The sequence below is a fragment of the Amblyraja radiata genome, chromosome 1, assembly GCF_010909765.2.
Source record: "Amblyraja radiata isolate CabotCenter1 chromosome 1, sAmbRad1.1.pri, whole genome shotgun sequence".
NCBI classification, from domain to species: Eukaryota; Metazoa; Chordata; class Chondrichthyes; order Rajiformes; family Rajidae; genus Amblyraja; species Amblyraja radiata.
In genome coordinates this window covers 66,807,710-66,814,046 of record NC_045956.1, presented here as the reverse complement: position 1 = coordinate 66,814,046, position 6,337 = coordinate 66,807,710, and the positions used below count along the sequence as shown (strand labels likewise).

The window sequence follows — 6,337 nt, the reverse complement described above, 5'->3', positions numbered from 1 at the left end:
CATTTCCTTACCATTGTCTACTTTGATCTGTCGTTTTCACACCTTACCCTTCCATACATAATTTCCCTTTCCCCTGACTCTCAGTCTGGAGAAGGGTCTCGACTCAAAATATCACCCACTCTCTCGCTCCAGAGATGCCGCCTGTCCCGCTGAATTACTCCAGCATTTTGTGTCTATCTTTGGCACATTTGGATAGCAGTAACAGGATCGGTCCGAGTCAGCATGGGTTTACGAAGGGGAAATCATGCTTGACTAATCTTTTGGAATTTTTTGAGGATGTAACTAGGAAAATGGACAAGGGAGAGCCGGTGGATGTAGTGTACCTGGACTTTCAGAGAGCATTCGATAAGGTCCCACATAGGAGATTAGTGGGCAAAATTAGGGCACATGGTATTGGGGGTAGAGTGCTGACATGGACAGAAAATTGGTTGGCAGACAGGAAACAAAGAATAGGGATTAATGGGTCCCTTTCAGAATGGCAGGCAGTGACTAGTGGTGTACCACAAGGCTCGGAGCTGGGTCAGCAGCTATTTACAATATACATCAACGATTTGGATGAAGGGATTCAAAGTAACATTAGCAAATTTGCAGATGACACAAAGCTGGGTGGCAGTGTGAACTGTGAGGAGGATGCTATGAGAATGCAGGGTGACTTGGACAGGTTGGGGGAGTGGGCAGATGCATGGCAGATGAAGTTTAATGTGGATAAATGTGAGGTTATCCACTTTGGTATCAAAAACAGGAAGGCAGATTACTATCTAAATGGCGTCAAGTTAGGAAAAGGGGACGTACAATGGGATCTGGGGGGTCCTTGTTCATCAGTCTATGAAAGTAAGCATGCAGGTACTGCAGGCAGTGAAGAAAGCGAAAGGCATGTTGGCCTTTATAACAAGAGGAGTATAGGAGCAAAGAGGTTCTTCTGCAGTTGTACAGGGCCCTAGTGAGACCACACCTGGAGTATTGTGTGCAGTTTTGGTCCCCTAATTTGAGGAAGGACATTCTTGCTATTGAGGGAGTGCAGCGTAAGTTTACAAGGTTAATTCCCGGGATAGCGGAACTGTCTTTTGCTGAAAGAATGGAGCGGCTGGGTTTGTATACTCTGGAGTTTAGAAGGATGTGAGGGAATCTTATTGAAACATATCATATTATTAAGGGTTTGGACACGCTAGAGGCAGGAAACATGTTCCCGATGTTGGGGGAGTCCAGAACCAGGGGCCACAGTTTAAGAATAAGGAGTAAGCCATTTAGAACCGAGACGAGGAAACACTTTTTCTCACAGAGAGTTGTGAGTCTGTGGAATTCTCTGCCTCAGAGGGCGACGGAGGACAGTTCTCAGGATACTTTCAAGAGAGAGCTAGATAGGGCTCTTACAGATAGCGGAGTCAGGGGATATGGGGAGAAGGCAGGAACGGGGTACTGATTGGGGATGATCAGCCATGATCACATTGAATGGCGGTGCTGGATCGAAGGACTGAATGGCCTACTCCTGCACCTATTGTCTAAACTAGCAACTGCAGTTCCTTCCTACACCCTCTCTCCACGGATACAGCCTGTCCCGCTGAGTTACTCTTGCACTTTGTGTCTATCTTGGGTGTAAACCAGCATCTGCAGTTTCTTCCTACACCCTCTCTCCACAGATGCAGCCTGTCCCGCTGAGTTACTCTTGCACTTTGTGTCTATCTTGGGTGTAAACCAGCATCTGCAGTTTCTTCCTACACTCTCTCTCCACAGATGCAGCCTGTCCCGCTGAGTTACTCTTGCACTTTGTGTCTATCTTGGGTGTAAACCAGCATCTGCAGTTTCTTCCTACACCCTCTCTCCACAGATGCAGCCTGTCCCACTGAGCCCCTCCTGCATTCTGTGTCTATCCCCGGTCTCCTATTGTCTGTCCTTCAGCGCTGACGTGTGCCTGTGGGAGCCGGGCGGCCGCGCAGGCGCAGTGCGTCGTGAGAGTGAGTGCCGGCGGCTCTTTGACGTGGCACTTCCCCAGCTGCTGGATAGAACGTTGCACCGGAGCGCGAGTCCCGGCCACAGGGCAGCAGCAGCCAACTCACCCACTCACTCACCGGGCACCCCCAACACACACACAGATAGACAGACAGAAGCACACGACACTCACCGATCGCAAGGTAAACTACAACCGTGCTTTTTAAACATTGTTACATGTTGATTGTTTAACCGTCTATTTTAAGTGTTGCTTATTTGCTGAGATCTTTTTAACCCCCCTTCAGACACCGGCAGTTGCTATGATACCGAACACTTTCAACCGAAATATTTATTCACTCGATATAAGGAGTAAAGACATCCGTAAATTTCAAACGCGTGGGTAGTTTGACGTGGCATTTCATTCACTGACAGCCCTGTTAACTAATCTGAGGTGTCAGTACAGGAGGATGGCTGTCGTTGGCATTTCATATCTCAGCATTTATACCAATACTCGTTTTAGGGACTTTATAACATTTTCATTGAATTCATGTGACTTTATTTCGCAATGGAAGTTTGTGCCTGAGACGTGAGGCCTTGCATCAGCTGCAACCAATAATGTGCAGTTGTGGCAAATGTATATGTACATGGGCGTTTGAATCAGCTCCAATATTGAAACAAAGTTAAGCATTACAAATTCTGATCAATAGGAGTTACATGTTTTGAAAACATACTTTTGAAATTCATTTTTATCATATTTAATTTGTCAATTGAAACTATCTTTAAGAATTTTATTGGATTAATGATAATATTTGTATAGCTCATTCTTTCCATCCATTTTTCCTGATGTTTGCCACAAATGTTGATTCCATGAAATTTCTGGTTGAATATTGTTAAATTCACCAAATTCATTTGTTTTTAAATTATTTTTTTCATGAACTGGATGTTGATGGCAAAGCTCACATTGATTACTCATTTCTAATTGGCCTTGGCAAGGAGGTGGCGAGTCACCTTTGAGCCCATGGTGATTGGCTTCAGTTGTACTAGGGTTGTTGGTCCACACACAAGTATTGTTAATGTCAAGGATAATCACTCTTGCCTCAGTTCTGGAATCAGCTCTTTGGATCATGCTGGGCTTTCCACCTTCTACCACCACCACCTTACCTAATTGCTGTGAGGACTGTATCCATCACTTAGATAGGGTAGACAGTCAGAACCTTATTCCCAGGGTGTCAAAGACTTGAGGGCATAGCTTTAATGCGAAAGGGGCAGAATTGAAAGGAAATGTGCAGAGAACGCTTTTTGTACAGGGAGTGATTGGTGCCTGGAATGGGTTGGCAGTGAAGGCAGATACGATAGTGGCATTTACAAATCTTTCAGATAGGCAGACACAAGAAAATGCAGATGATGGAATCTTGTGGAAAACAAAAGTCGTGGAGGAACTTAAGGGCCTGTCTCACTGTACGAGCTAATTCAAGAGTTCTCCCGAGTTTCCCCTGATTCGAACTCGGAGAATTACGGTAATAGCCGCTTGTAGGTACTCGGGGCTCTTGTGGACATTTTTCAACATTGTTGAAAAGTCTTCACGAGCTTACCGCGTTTCCCGAGTACCTGCTGTTAGCGTTACGAGCCGCTAAGAGACGTCCCGAGCTCCGACGTACCTGCTATGAACATTCTACGTGCTTACCACGAGTTTGATTTTTTTTTAAACTCGGGAGAGCTCTTGAATTACCTCGTACAGTGGGACAGGCCCTTTAGCAGGGAATGTCTGTGGAGGGAGGAGAATACGCCGCTATCCATTTCCACCATTGATATTGTCTAACTCCGTTGAAGTCCTTCTGTACTTTGTGTTTCGTTTTAGATGGAGGGGTAAGATCATGGAGGTAAATAGACTGCAAATGCTGGAGTCTTGAGTAAAATGCAAAGTGCAAAAGGAACTCGGCGGGTCTGGCAGCATACGGGGAGGGAATGGACAGATGATGTTTTGGGCCAGTACCCTTCTATTATGGATTTGAATATGGATCACGTGCAAGCAGAGGAAATTAGTTAAACTTGGCATGATGTTTGGAATGGACATTGACATGCTGACGTGTCTGTCACTGCGCTGTGTTATTCTATATTCTAGCATATAATATTATTGTCTAATTATTTCAATTTGTTTAAATTTACCTGGCAATGTTTGCCCACATTCCTACATTCCATATATTATTCCTGTCTTATTAGGCAGACCCCTGGAACAAGGATGACTTGCTTCCACTGGTTTTGTGGGTTCCAAAGTGACGGATGAGACTAAAATGCGAATAGTATTTTAGGACAAGAGGTCCCTGATGGGATGGGTGGGCTCTTTGTAAGTTGCTTCCACCACTTACATTGGATTTCTGTGCTGTCCCAAATGCCACCCCAAACGTGCTTTCAGCGTCTGATTGGGCGTTTCATTTTTATTCAATAAAAACTTGGAAATCATGCTCGGATCTTTACAAAGGCAGTATTTACACTTCCAAAGAACCTGTATCTCATAGTAGAACAGTTAGCCTCTGGTAATTTGAGATTGAATTATACTGACAACAATCTCCAAAACAGTAAACCCTTATTACACAGTAGAGTTTTAATTGTAGAAATCTATTAATAACTGTTGGTGAACTATTCTCAGTAAGGTGGCTTTAGGCAATAATAAGCAATGGTCTAAGGGAAAGTCTTTGATTTGATCTGAAATATTAACTGTTTCTTCGAAAACACTGCCAGAACCCACTGAGAATTTCCAGTATTTTTAGTTTTCATTTTCAGTTGATTATTTTCAGTGTTTTTCGTTTTTCTTTCGATAAACAATGATTGATTCAAATCCAGATTACAAAGAACACAGGAACAGGGTCTTCAACTTACCATGTATGTGCTGAACATGCTGCCAATATAATCTAATTTCATCTGCCTACACTTGATCCATATCCCTTCATTCCCTACATATCCATGTGCCTGTCTAAAAACCTCTTAAATTCCAGTGTCGTATCTGCCTCCACCACTACTCCTGGCAGCACATTCCAGCCATCCACCACCCTCAGTGTAAAATACTTGCCCTGCACATCTCCTTGATTAAACCAATGGCATATGCATGACTTTGCACAACTTCATCATTTAACAATATTAGATGCAGGGAACATCACAAACTTCAACATCCTCTCCAAATCATTTCTGTTGCCACTGAACCTCTCTACCTCATGTTTGCTCAAGTGTTGAACTGTTGGGTAGTTTTGTATGTCGCAGAACAGAATGGACGATGTCTTCTGTGAAAATAGGACTTCACCTTTGTTGGGACCTTATCAATTCTTTCATGAATAGGTGAGAAAGAGGTTAAGTACATTTTCCCTTGAGTTGGTTCTGTTATCAGCCAAGCATTAGATAGTGTCAGATGTCTGTGTCATTTGGGAGTTTGCCAGTACTCAGTGATGATGTTAACAACCCACTGTAGATGACAAACGTGGGAGTCCCACACCCAGAATTCATTCTGCACCCTCGTAGCATACAGGAGTACTCATTTATCAGCTTGGGGAGGGGAGAAAGTGGTAATGAACAAGAGAATAACTACTCCAGGTTGGACCAGATGCCTTCAGACTTAATGAGGTGTGGAGTTAATGGTGACGATTACTAGGGTTACTTTTTCCCGAATTATACATCACTTTACTATCACCCGTGGTGGATCTTTCCTGATATGCTTGCGGATGGTGATGGATGAGGATCTGATATTAGCTGAAAGAATTTGGTGACATTTGCTTTGCTAAAGTGCTGCAGAAATAAAACCTGTGTTTAGTGAATACAATTGTGTTTTAGTTTAGAGATAAAGCATGGAAACAGACCCTTCAGTCTACCAAGTCCATGCCGACCATCGATCACCCGTCACACTAGTTCTATGTTATCTCATTTTGGCATCCACTCCCAGCACACTGTGGGGCAATTTACAGAGAACAATTAATCGACAAGCCCACACGTCTTTGGGTTGGAGGAGGAAATCAAAGCACCTGGAGGAAACCCACACAGTCACGGTGAAAATGTGCAAACTCCACACAAACAGAACTCAAGGTCAGGATTGAACCCTTGTTTTGACGCTGTGAGGCAGTGGGTCGACAAGCTGCACCACTGTGCCTTAAGGTCATAAGGAATAGGAGTAGAATTAAGCCATTTGGCCCATCAAGTGTACTCCGCCATTCAATCATAGCTGATTTATCTCTCCCTCCTAACCCCATTCTCCTACCTTCTCCCCTTAACCTCTGACACCTGTACTAATCAAGAATGTATCTATCTCTGCCTTAAAAGTACCGCCCAATCCCACTCTCCTAGTCACTGAATCATCTGCGTCCGGTGAATGAGCAGTGTAATGTTAACCTAATATTAGTGTTACACCACTGCTTGACTCACCTGTGAA

The 6,337-nt window shown here is 43.9% G+C and overlaps 1 protein-coding gene across 2 annotated transcripts in view; it reads left to right on the top strand.

The window, feature by feature from the left end:
• Positions 1 to 1,943: 1,943 nt before the first annotated feature.
• sec24d (SEC24 homolog D, COPII coat complex component) overlaps positions 1,944 to 6,337 on the top strand; it is a 150,639-nt gene continuing 146,245 nt past the window's right edge. The window contains exon 1 of one of the 2 annotated variants that reach the window (XM_033023499.1): positions 1,944 to 2,129. The gene's annotated coding sequence lies outside the window, so the exon portion shown is untranslated. The remainder of the gene's footprint in view (positions 2,130 to 6,337) is intronic. The other variant, XM_033023504.1, reaches the window with a different exon arrangement.